Source organism: Lichenostomus cassidix, chromosome 4 (genome assembly GCF_008360975.1).
Source record: "Lichenostomus cassidix isolate B80296 chromosome 4, HeHo_3.0, whole genome shotgun sequence".
Classification (NCBI taxonomy): Eukaryota; Metazoa; Chordata; class Aves; order Passeriformes; family Meliphagidae; genus Lichenostomus; species Lichenostomus cassidix.
The window spans coordinates 60,793,694-60,807,192 of NC_139484.1; the positions used below are offsets into that span (position 1 = coordinate 60,793,694).

Here is a 13,499-nt window from a genome sequence, read left to right on the forward strand (position 1 = left end):
TCTTATTTCAATCCACAAGTGTTACCTGGTTTTGATTCTCTTCCCCATCCCACCAGGCCAGGGGATTGAGGGAATGAGCAAGGGATTGTTTGGTACTTAGTTACAACTGGTGTTAAACCACATCAGACTGTCAAACTGGCATTGATAAAATCTCTTAAGTTGAAGAGGGAAACAAAAACCCTAACAAATTTTGAAAGCCTCAGTAATTAAAAGCAGTGAAAGCATTTTAAATATATTTCCTTTTTTTTTTTTTGTCTTAACAGTCAAAATATTTTGAATTGTGGTTGTTGACAAGGTCTCCAGTTATCAGTGAGAAACAAGATCAAAGGAAGATATGTTAGCAATACTGAAATGCACAGAAGGGTTGCTGCAGACCAGGAAATTGCCTCTTCCCCATAACCATAGATCAGCTAAAAACCAGGAGGTTTAAAAGTCTGTCTGGGGAGATTTATGTTGGACTGGAGGGAAACTTTCCTGGTGGCTCATGGTGAGGATCATGAAATGGTTAATAGATTACCTGAAAGAACTACATAATTTCCATCACTGTAAACACTGAGAGCCAGGGAAGGTAAATACTGATCAGAAATGGTAAATCTTTAATTGGCTTGGGTTTGAGTCAAAGACATAGTAGACAATCACTTGATGCTGCTTTCATCTTTTTTTTAACATTTATTATTTAACAGTTGCTAAGTGCCCACGGATTAAATAAGTTAATTCCTTTTTCTCTTGCCTGGTAAACCCCCTTATAAACAGGGGTGCCCTTTGAGAAAAAAAAATAAGGAAAGAAAAAAATTTTTAAATGAAAAAATGAACCTGAAACTTGAGTAGATCAGATAAAACAATCTCACTTCTCACTTCTTCCCCCTGACACTGGAAAGATCCCAGATGACCAGCTTAGAGTTAGACATTGATGCTGTCAAAGTCTAAACTCAGCTGAAATGCATCTCCTCCCCTGCCTGAATCCCCAAGGCCTGACTTCAGTAAACATGCTCAGTCTATCTAACACAAATCAGAAATGCAAAGCTCTTCCCAGTATGAAATGCCAGACATTTTCTTTTCAAATAACATAACTTGATTAGTGTGGCCATCTGTAAAAATGAATAGAAGACTCAGTTGAATTCTCACCTTTTCCTGGAAGAGGTCCAAACACAGATCAATCTTTTCTCAGAAGAGAACTCACCAGAAAGCAGAGTAAATTACCTCCATAGGAAAAAAAAAATTAAAAAAAAATAAAAATCAATATTTATGAAGTCTGTACATTGCAGCAAAGAAGTCTGATTTTTTTTTTTTTTAATAGATGGAAAAGAAAATTTCAGGCTGTCAGTCTTGAAGGGACAGAGGTAACTGCTGGCAGCCCTCATTTTCACACACAAAGTCTGGAAGGAAATGTGTCCTTGCTGACAGCTTTAAGTTGCTCCCTAGCTAAGGAGAGGGATTTCTCAAGCTATGCTTTGGCACAGGTTGCAGGAAGCCCAGCTGCCTAGGGTCAGCATTCTCTATGCCATCCATGGATAAGTTTCAGGCACATAAATATTTCATGAGATTTTGAGATGTGTGAAAATCCTGCCTTACGTCTTTTAAGGTAGAAAACCCAACAAAATGCAATTTTAACAAATCACAGAGACAAATTAAAATATCTTTAAACTTCCTGAAACAACACTATGACAAACAACCTGTTGTCTTGCTTTACTGTTTGCTTTCATTGGTACCACATTTGTTTACTTTTAGTCTAATTTTGGGGGTTAGATTTTCTCTAATTAGTTAACATGCATTCATGACCATTTGTGTGATTACAATTTGACTTTAATTGTCTTTATAATGCCCTGAGTCACTTGGTGAAAAGAAGGCTTACAAATATAACTCATTACATTGACATGCTTTTTTAATTTTCCACTTAGAAATGTAATATTAAACAACTATGGAAAGCATAGTTTAATGGCATAAGGAGAATGGGAGGTGCATCTATTTAATTAGCTGCCAAGCAAGAGTGAAGTTTTCCTGAGATTGGGTCACTTTTGATTTTTACTATATCTAGAAAACTCAGTGGAAATTTATCAGTGGTTGTAGCAGTATTGACCCATATACAGTTTTCTTTAAATCCAAATGAACATTTTTCTCTTTAAGTCCTCAAAGATATGCAGAAACATTTAAATAGTGTCTGTCCTGATTACGTTGTCACTAATAAGGACTATTTGATTTTGAGAGTGCAACAAGATAAACCAACCTCCTGCATGTTCATGAATTTTTGGGGGGTGATTTTGACACCACATTTGCACAGAGCTCAAGCTAGGCTGATATCTATACCCAAATTAATTAATTTGAGGACAGTTTTGCCTTGAAGTCATCACTGTAACTATTCCTGGCAATGACATTTGGTTTCTGCCTGCAGGTATAAGGAATTGTAATGGTTCTTGATGGTATTAATAATTTGGAACCAAATTCCTTCAACTAATATCAAAATGTAAACAAAAATGAAGTTTGTAAACCTTAAGATTGAGTCAGTGGCAGCTGATGTGAGCACAGTTTTTACTTTTATTTTCATCTCAGAACTCTACCTAATCCAAGCTGTTTTTCTGACCTAACAATGAAGCTCCCAAAAAACCACAGTGAGTAACTGGAATGCTGCAGCCAATGGCCAGATTTGTGACTCAGTTGAGCTTTGCATTCTACTTTTAGTCAAAGTCAGGTTTTGATTTTCAAAAAAGCAAAACCAAAAAGAAATGTTGAATAAAGGTACCTTCAAACAAGGAATATATCAAGAATATCCTTATTTGCAAAGTTCTAGGACACACTGCAGGAGTGTCCATAATAATGGACATAATTATAATAAATTATCCATATTAATTCTTGGGTATATGACATTACAGTCAAACTCTAGGGCTGACTTTTAACACACCTCACATTAATGAAATACCCCTTTTTCTAGGCCAGCATAAACCACTGTGTGAAAACTGCTGTTACCTGAGTCCAGATGTCACTAAAACATCAGAATTGCTCTTGATCCAAACCAAATCCCACTTAACCAGAACCATTTGCAATAGTGGTGAAACCAGAAGCCTAGGGGAGAGTGAAAGGACAGGACCAGTTTATACCAAGATTTCTATGAATATCCTTCCAGACCCAGTTATTCACATAGGTTCCACCACTGGCTTTGCATTTAGCAACTCTCAGTGAATTTCCCTTCCACAGACTGGTCTAGACAGACCTCTAGTTCATCTAGACCTTTGCAATCCAACACCTCCTTAGTTCACTAAAAGTACTAAAGATATCCTTCGGGTTCTGTGAGATAATTTCTCCTGAAAAATGAGTTTTGTTCTAAGTGTGGGGAAATGTGAGGTTTCAAAAAGAGTTATTAATTTTGGAAAAAGTCCTCTCAAAACATGAAAACCTGAAAAAAAAATCCATCTGTGTTTTGCCTGTTTCACATAGCTAAAACTCTCTGTAGAAAGCAATGATAACCCAGGTTCTGGTTAATAAATCCCTTGAGGCAAATTAGAGTCAAACAATACTAAATGAAGGGTGTTTGTAAATATACTTAGGTAGGGTTTATTGCAGAACAATTTGATTGCACAGGAAAACAGATATATAGCCATTTTGGTTGTTATCAATATTAACATAGCAATATAAAAACATAAAAATATCACATAAGGAAATGCATAAGAAAGAGAAGGAAAGAACAAAGTGTAAGGATCTCACCACTTACATGCCTTGCAATGAGACTTGGTTGGTGAGCAGTCTTGGTCAAAGTGTTGGTCACAGACAGGATACATTGGACAATGAGGAAAAGTTCCCAGGGAAATCCCTGAAAAACAACTTTTATATGGATTTATATTCACTCAGGTTCAGGTAGGAACTCCCAGGCACCTCCCCTGGGGTGGGAGTTTCAGCTGGATGATGTGATGTTGTGGATAAAAGACACCTGGATGATGTGATGTTGTAGATAAAGAACACCTGGATGATGTGATGTTGTGGATAAAGGACACCTGGATGAGGTGATGTTGTGGATAAAAGACACCTGGATGCTGTGATGTTGTGGATCAGGGACAATTCAGAAGAATTTGACCTTGTCAGTCCATCCAGCTGCTCATCCCATCAGTCAGCTGGGCCCATTGTGCCCCATTGTGCTCATTAACCAGCAGAGTGAACACCTTCAGGCCACCTGAGAATGTCCTGGTAGCTCTGGACAGGGGAGTTATCACAGCTGAGCTCACTGATAAGGACAAGGAGAGTCTCTGCCTCACTGGGTTCACCTCTTCCCTCCTCTCATTCATCAGCAGCTGCAGCCTGAGCTGGGCTGTGCTCACCGTCAGGTACTTTGCCCATCACAGCTTCCCCTGACTGTCTGAGCAATCAGCATCCCAGTCTCTCTTCCAGTATCACTTCTGGATACTTTTTTCTCCCTAGACCTGAGATTGGACAATAATATCCCTTTATCTTATCCCAAGTCACAGTCCTGGTTCCAGTTAGGAGGTGTATTTGGGGAGGGGTTGTTCAGGGGTCACAGATGAGCAGCAGTTTCTTTACAGTTTGCTACAGTGAGCAAAAATCCTTTGATGATTTTAGCAATGTTGAAGCCATTAAGGATTTCAGTCTCTCACATGTCTTCCACAGGTGGGAGAGTAGATTTTAATAAACCCATTTTTCACATTAGACATCTGTTGAAGATTCAATAGAGACACTTCTATTTCAACAAAAATGTCCTTTGCCAGTAAAAATAGCCTCTACCACTTTCTTCACTCTGCAAGAGCTCCATGTGATTCAGCAGATTTGGAGCCTTGGTTACATCACTTAACATCTGTGTCTCTATCTCGCTGGCAAGGTCAATTTGTTTCTGCAAATAGATTTCCCTCAACTACAAGGGGCAATCAGTCCATGAATTCCCAGAGGTTTGGTTCTTCTTGCTCTCCCTTCTCTCTGACACAATTCCAACTGGGGATGCTATTAAGCATTATAAAGTCAACCTTCTGCTGTGTTTGGACAGCAGCACTCAATTTTTATCTGTCTTTCAGGTCTTTTTGTGCTGAAATCTTCATTGTAGACATACTGTCTACATGATATTAAGTCAACTTTCGAATGAGTTGCAATTTTTTTTTTTTACTTTTGAGCAATGATGGAAAGCCAGATTGGTCTTTTGCAATAATGGGTTGGACTTTTGTAGACCATGGAGAAATCCAGTGTTTCCAACAGAAAATTCTTTCTTTTGTTTTATATTTACATTGGCATTTTAATTTTAGATTTATGTTGACTTTTAAAAACAATTTTTTCTTAACTGCTAGTATTGAAGGAGAACTGCCAAACTTCATGCTTCAGTATATTTCTTTTCTGGCTAACACTGGTAATTACAAGAGGAATTTAAAAAAAAAAATATTTTAGATTATTGGTTCAATGTTTGTTAATTTTTCCATCAGATTAAGTGTATAGTGGATCAAAAACCTTTTAGTAAAAAGTACTAATGCAGTATTGCAGCTTAAAAAAGTCAGTCTAAAACTGACATTTTCTTCCAAAATTATAAATTATTTCCTTGAAAATGAACTGTCTGTACAAGTCAAATTAAAAACACTATGGTTAGTATTTTATTGAGCAGGAACAATTCATTTAAACAGACATCTGGATTTTAAAATAAATAAGGGAGAAAACCCATGTGACATTAATTGAATTCAGTGCCATTTGTTTAGTCATTTGTTAATGTTTATTCAAACTGAAATAGTATAAAATAATTGATTTCATATATATTTGTAGGAATCCCTCCAATTTTTTCTTCCAAGGAAATGCTTGGAATACACCTTCTTAGCAAAGCAAATGTGGAAATAGTGTATAAGATGTTAACAAAACATCAAGAGCAATATGAAATAAGTACATGGCATTTAATCTTTTCCCTTGTAACCTGTTTTCCTGACATAACTCCACTGACTTCAATGAAACGACACCAAAACACAACAGCTGGCTCCAGGCAAGTGACTATAAAGCCCTTTCAGAGTGGGGCAATGGAAGTCCTCCCTTTTCCAAACATCAAACACCCAATAAAACAGAAGGGATCAATCTCCTGCTGCTTTGGTCCATAACTCACAGTGACAGCCCAGGTCAAGGAATAGCTCAGTGGCATTAATGCAACAGTGACAAATCTCCAGGAGCACCAAGAGCTGAGGAGTTCAGGATGAAGACAAAACACAGGGAGCTGTGCAAAGCCAGCTCGGGTCTGTCAGGGTCAGCTCAGGTGGGGTTAGCAAATCCCTTTCATTCCTGAGAGCACAGAATAGACATTCAAGTTAGCTCTGGAACCAGCAAGGCCATGTCTGCCTCTGTGCTGATCAGCTTTGCCAGGCTCAGCTAATCCCATGTGTTTGTAGGGTTTTGTCAGAGCCAGTGGGATAACCCACCAGAGCTGACTGTACTTGGTTCTGCCCAGAACACACTTTAACCCTCCTCTCTCTTAGCAATGTGCATAACAATCACAAAAACCAAGCTCATGAGGAGAGGAGGTAATGTCTTTAATTAGGCAGTTGCAAGTGGCTGCAAAAATTAATTAAAATCAAGAGGATTCTGCAGTAAAAATCCTGCTACAAGGTAAAACACTGAGACAAGCACATGGGAAGGTTGAGGTAGGATGGTTACAGAAGTGTTTCTGTGATTCTTCACTCTGGAAACTGGGCTGGCTTCACTCTCCTGATTACCTTTCAGGAAATCTCTTGAACACCTGTGTGATCTCATTAATAAACATTTTTGTTTATTCACACATCTTGACTGCAAACAGAATCTTTAATGTTCATGGAAGGTGGATGGTGCTGTGTCTAAACAGTCCTAGAAAATGAGGTAGGTAAGGAACACAAATTAAGATACTTTTCCAGTAATATCCATTCTGTTTGCTTGTTCAAACAAATACTCAAAAAGTCTTGGGACAAACTTTCATACAGTGAGAAACCACCATGATAAGTCATGCAGGGATTATTCTGAAAAACCACAATTTTCTGCACTTGATTAATTTACTGAAAATTCTGAGAAAGACAATAATATTTGGTAGGCAATGTTTTCAATGGGATCCATAGAAGATTGCTCTACAGCAATGTAAATCTGTGCAAATCAACTGCCTGAAGCCTCTTGCCCATTTTTATAAAGGGGATGTGTTCAATGCTTCAGGGTTTAAAAATCTATCCTATGTTAAGAGGAAGTTTTCAAAAGGATATATATATTTATTTTAAATTATTATTTTATTACCTAACAGATTTACAAACACAAATCCAGTCCAGATTTGAAGTGAGAGATCTATGGGGTATGTGTAATCTACAGAATGACAACAAATATTCTCAAACTGTTATTGTTTTTCCCTTGTTTTGCCTTCATCCTTGTTTGAGTTGTGTTCCCTGACACGAGTAGGAGAATGGTCAGGGAAGCACTGAGAGGAGCTGCTGAAACAAGTTTTCTGTGAAGGGTGAAACATCAGGCAGAGTAACAAAACCCTGGAGGGATAAAGGGGAAAGTGGTCATGTTCAAAGGTCTGACAGCTCTTCCTGCTTTGGATGCATTTCTTCAACCTCCTTCAAGACCCTTTTTCGCCCATCCTATGTGATTTCATTTCATTATCAAATTCCATAGCATGTCCAGCCTCCTACCTCTCAGAGGAGAAGAGATATCTTTCATATCCCCCATCTTTTCCTTGTGTGCCATGATACAAGCATTATAATAATCAAGATCTTTCTAGTCCCTATTGCTCCTGAGCACCTCAGTGCAAACCTGAAGGTTTTGTTTAAAACAAACCCTACAAAGTGCTGTGGAGCTTGACTAATAAAACCCATCATACTCTGAACCATGCCATGGACCACAGCATTTTGGAAAATGCTCTCAGACACATGCTGTGATTTTTGGGATTTTCCTGTGCTGGGCCAGCAGTTGGATTCGATGATCCTTGTGGGCTCCTTCCAGCTCAGCATATTTATGGTTCTATGGTTTCTCTTCAGTCTTAAGGTTGATCTGCTTTTAAAGTATTCCAAAAGTGGAAGTGTACCTGACTTTCTGTCCTGTCACCAATGGGAGCTGCTTTATTGTGGCATGGATGTATCCCAGTGGGTGATCAACACGTAGGTGATGTGAACATTCTGGTTATAGTGTGGAGTGAATTTACAAAACACTTCATAAATGTTACAAAACTGGAGCTGTGCTGGCATTCAAGGGGGAAGATTTAAGATATTATCCTCGTAGCTTTATTCTTTGTAAAAGAATGTTATTTCCTAAGCGAGGCACATGTAAACTTGCCACTACAGCATCTTGTTATTTCTTCTTGAGGACCTCCAGCATGTCTGGTTTTAGGGAATAGGGAGGTAGCCAGAGTTTGCTGAGAAGAGAATATCCTAAGTAGACAAAATTCTTTTGCCATTTGTAATTTTATTCTGAACTTTATTTCATTTCCTAAAGTTAAGAGATTTGAGAACAAAGTTCATCAAATCTTTCTGCATAATGAAGGGATTTTGTTAATGTCAATGGCAGGATAGAAGCAAGATTTCATGGTGCTTTTTCCCTGCAAGAATTCCTCACAGTCTGAGATCCAAAGGCAGTGCTTTCTGGATCCAGCTCCATGGACAGACTCCCTGAATAACACAGAGTTACTTTTTTGCCCTTTTGTGCCTCAGTTTCCTACATTTGCCATGGAACTCGTCTGACAGAATGAGAATGATTTTTAAAAGCAGACACCTAAAACCCAGCCCTCAGTCCTGACACCATCAGGGTGTGTCAGAATTATCTGACACCATTCTACACCCACTCATGTGCTTTATATTTTCATCACAGGCTGTTCAGAAGTTTTAAAAAACACATTGAAAATAAATAACTGGACTGACTAAAGGTATGTTTATCTCCTACTGCTATGGAGACTTACAGTTCTTGTCTCCAGAACTTTCTGCTGCATCACCTCAAGCCCAAGTTGTTCTAAGTCAACAACAGAACCAACAGTCTTTTTAGGGAATATCACATCAGTCCAGCATTTAAAGAATGGAAAATAAAAATCCACAAGGAGGTGAAACATAGATGAAATACAGAGATTAATCAAATAATGAATGTAGTCTCTTATCCTAAGTCACTGAGGTCCATAAAATCCTGTATGGATGGACAAAGATCTGACTTAAAATTAATTTCTGTTCACAACAAAATGTTGGCCAAAAAGATTGCATTTTCCTGGTGTTGATGACGCATTTCTCATTATTATATTTCCACAGATCTGCAATACCCCTGGAATTAGCTTTTCTCCATTCATTTTTCCTGCTTTGGAGTTCATTTGTATTTCCTTCCCTTACTGACCCTGTCACTTTGCTTCCACTGCAGACTCCCATTGTTCTGCTCAAACTATTTATATTCCAGTCCTTGGTTACACTTCAGTCCATGACTTATTTCTGAATTAGTTACAATCCCAGACACATTATTCAATCTACTCCTTTCTTTTCTCAGCATCATATCTCTCTATCAGAATTCATCCTCCCACTTAGTTTTTCATCAGCCACATAGGTCAAGGATGGCTGCTTTTTATTCACAGCACACAACTCAAAAATATGAAATAACACTTTTTTACCCACTTCCACTTTTTTTTTTAATAACATACATTTTGTCTCCAACAATTTTTCCTAATAAGATATTATTAAGTGTTTAAAAGTTTCTCTAAATAGTCATGAACTGTGCAGGAAATATTCCTCCCAGTCAGCTGCACTTTGGCATTTCTGCTTCCAGCACATTCAGAAGTGAATATGTGTTCCATGGATAACTGCTGGATTGTTACTCCATTGGGTTTGCACCTCACCAACACACACTGGTTTTCTATATGATCCTGAAAAAGTTTTGGCAAAGATTTCATTTCATCCATTCTCTTTTCTCTGTGCTGAATAACGACAAGGTGGAATAAGCTGTATGCAGTTAGTCCTGAAGGATTTCTATAGGGATCAAAATAACTATTTTTCATGCTCTATAGGAAGTACATTCCCAGGACCAACCCTGAAAGGTTAATGCACACATCCAGCACCTGATCTTTAGTAAAGTGGGAAGAATGAAGCATGACATAGTGAGATTAATAAGCTTTGGAACAATCCTTACAAAGACAACACTAAGAATGATTTGAATACTGCATTTTGTACCAACCTGAGCATAATCAGATTTTGTTCTTTAACTGACCTTTATGTCTATTTTCCAGGACATTGTTTAGTCTGTATTATGCTGTCTGGCTTTACAAATGGATCTGCTGTGTGGTAAAGTCTCAAATGTGGGTGTTTTTTTCAGAAATGTAGACAAATTATGCCCAATGTTTTCACCTTCAATGGGTTCAACAAAATCAATTCAGTTATATTGGTAATGTACTTTCCAACACTCAGCAGCCATCTAGGTTTGAATTTTAATAAAGCTAACACACTGTGTATTGGCTGCTGTATGAGTAGTAGTATTACATTGCACTTATATAATAATAATTCTATTTACTAGGCAAGATACAAATGAAGCACCCAAAATGGAATAACAAAAACAAAAAAAAAAATTAGAAGTCAAGATACTTTTTCAAGCACCATTACACCTGAAAATTAAGTGAACTGCAATGCTTTGTTTTACTTTTCTCCCTTCCCAGGCACAGGTCCTGCCTCCCTAGGTAGGGAGCTACAATAAGTGTAGCTGCTTGGTATTGATGTGAGTTCTTGGACTGAATGCATGAAGATGTGTAACCAAGACAATCTCCAGATACACTCTGTACCATTTTCCGTACTACATAGCATATGGCAGAAAGTAAATCTGGAATAATCAACCAGCTAGCAATGAAAGAGCAAAGTCTGGGGCTTTTTCCTACTGCTTGTGCTGATACAGAAGTAATTCCAGTACAACAGTCCCTTATTCAGGTTCTTCAGGTTCTAAATTTCACCACTTGCTGGAAGCTTTTTCCAAAAAATTGGACAGCACAAATTGTTGGATGACTGGAGAAGATGAAGAACTTCTTTTGTGCTAAGGAAGCATCTTACTGCTGAAACAGTAATTTACCACTGAAGGTGGAAGGATTGGCAGGGCAATGAATGTGTGTGCTAAGCTGAACTAAATACCTCTGAGAGGATATTTATATACTTATCCCATTTGCTAATCTTAATGTAGCTATTGAAGGAGGTTTGTTTATGAGATTTTGCTTTATTTCTCAGGTCTTCTCAGAGATGCTGAACTTAGAGTTGTGCTTTAGTGGTGGCTTGGCAGTGCTGAATTCATGGTTAGACTCAATGATTTCAGAGGTCTTTCCCAACCAAAATGATTCTGTGATCTTTAGAGTGATTAAAGAGAACTTCTACACAGCATTGTAAAGAGCCTGGACCCGAGTCAGTGTGAGATGGTACCATCTGCATTCTCCTGCCTCCTCTTGCCTTTGCTGCTGTGTTTATTATCCCAATTAGTTGTTCACAAAGCTATTGGGCACCCTGTGATCAGGACAAACACTGATTTTCTCTCTCTGACAAAGCTTTATGAGCAGCAATCCCTCCTCACTTGAGAGTTCCAATTACCAGTGTACTACTAAGAGGAAAGCCATCCTAGTTTTGTCTTGGAGCCAAGGTTACATAATTAGCACACACCAGAGTGATGTCACACTGCTGTGAAATACCTTGGCATGATACATCACAGCAAAGGCTCCTCAGCTAAAACTGCATCCCAAGAAATACTACAAAATAAACACAAATCCTACAACATTCCTTCTCATCCAAATTTAGAACAGAGATTTTCCACAGTACAGCTTTGCTCCTGACATCAAAGTGTAACTTTTACAGTTCTAATTAGTTTCTCTTGCAAAACCCCACCACGTTTGCAATGTATGTATAATTTCCCCTCAGCTGGTGTTCTCAGAGCCCTGATTCTGTTCCTGTTCTTCTTTCCCTGGCATGTATTGTGTGCAGAATGAGGCTCCTGTGAATTGTCACAGTTTCAGTTGAATGAAGCTGTAATAATGTGTTTCTTCTGAGAGTTTTGTCGAGAGCCTCTGCTAACACAGTGGGAAAGCATCAAAACCACAAATTGGAGATGAGTACTCAATGGCTCTTTGCAAAGCTCTCTCATCAAATGTGCTTTCCTCTCTATTAGTACTGTAAATGCTTTAAGTGTGGAAAACTCATTTTGTACATTGCTGCGGAAGAGCTTAGCTGAAAATGGACTATGAAATATGCCAGTAATTTTTTGGCTAAAATAGGAGAAAAATGCACCTTATAATTACAGAATCACAGAGTATTTTAGGTTGGAAAACAACTCCAAGATCATCGAGTCCAACCTTTAACTAATCCCCACCTTGTCAGCCAGACCAGAGGACTGAGTGCCACATCCAGTCATTCCTTGAACAAATCCAGTAATGGGGAACCAACCACCTCCCTGGGCAACTCCTTCAATGCTTGACCACCCTTTCACTCAAGAAATTCCTCCTGGTGTCCAGCCTGAACCTCCCCTGGCACACCTTGAGGCCATTTCATCCTGTCCTGTCACTGGTTTCCTGAGTGAATTTATTTCTGTTCATTTTGTGAGCACCCAATTCTGATTCCTTGAGGCTTGAATTCAAGCAACCTGAGCACTCACAGATTCATTGGCAGCTGTAGCTCTTTGAAATATAAATTTAAGGATTTTAACCATTACTTGCCCAAAGACAAAGGATATTACTATCACATTACTATTAAATTCTGCAAATTTTATGCAAATTATGGGACTAATAAGACTGGGTTTGTATTGCTTTGTGTCTGAGCTGCCCAGTAGGCTTCAAATTTCAGCTAAATCTCCTTTTTTCTGGTCATAATGCCCCATGTGAAAGTAAATATTCTGTTGTCTAATAAGGATTGAGCTGCACTTCATCCTTAGCAGAGGAATCAATAGGGAGGGTCTACTCTGTCCAACTTCCTAATTTGAATGGGAGGAAAACAAAGAAAGGATCTATAGTATGTCAATTTATTTGCAGACTCTACACTGTCCATTAGGTTTGGACGGAATTGGTCAACAGCTTCAAAAATCAGTGAACAAATAAGTCAAACACCCACAAGGACATGTGTGCAATGTGTTTCATGGCTTACAAACCACACTACAAACCTGGAAATGCACCTTCAGCCAGTGTCAATCTATTTATCAATTCTGCTTCTGTGAAATTATGCTGATTTTTGCCCATTGAGATCTGAGATCTTTGATAACTTCTGTTAGAAATCCTGTTTTGTTGGATTTATTGTACCTTAATCAACACTCAGCTTTCCTGAAATTCTCTAGGGCAGTAATGTAAAGGAAAAGCAGGAGATAAATGAATTGTAGTTTCTGCAGTTCTGTTAGAGAATTTTAAGAAAGGGTTTGGGCTGATTTATTGGCTATTGAGTAGCACAACAGCAAATGTTCATCATCCTTCAATCTAAGGTCACAAGATGTTCTCAAAGATCTAAAATCACAATTACAACTGAGGGCTTAAATTTACTGCAAATGAACTGTAACATCTAAGGATCAAGAGATAAAAGGGGAGAAAACCACTATGCTTAAGAGATACCAGAAAG

General features: G+C 38.3%; 1 long non-coding RNA gene across 1 annotated transcript; it reads right to left on the reverse strand.

Annotated features, from left to right (window-relative positions):
* Positions 1-609: 609 nt before the first annotated feature.
* Positions 610-3,823, reverse strand: LOC146438647 (uncharacterized). Its single transcript, XR_014852106.1, has 3 exons — positions 3,697-3,823; positions 1,181-1,200; positions 610-1,088 (listed from the first exon to the last, which is right to left on the reverse strand). It is a non-coding gene; the product is annotated as an uncharacterized LOC146438647 (long non-coding RNA).
* Between the last annotated feature and the right edge of the window lie 9,676 nt (positions 3,824-13,499).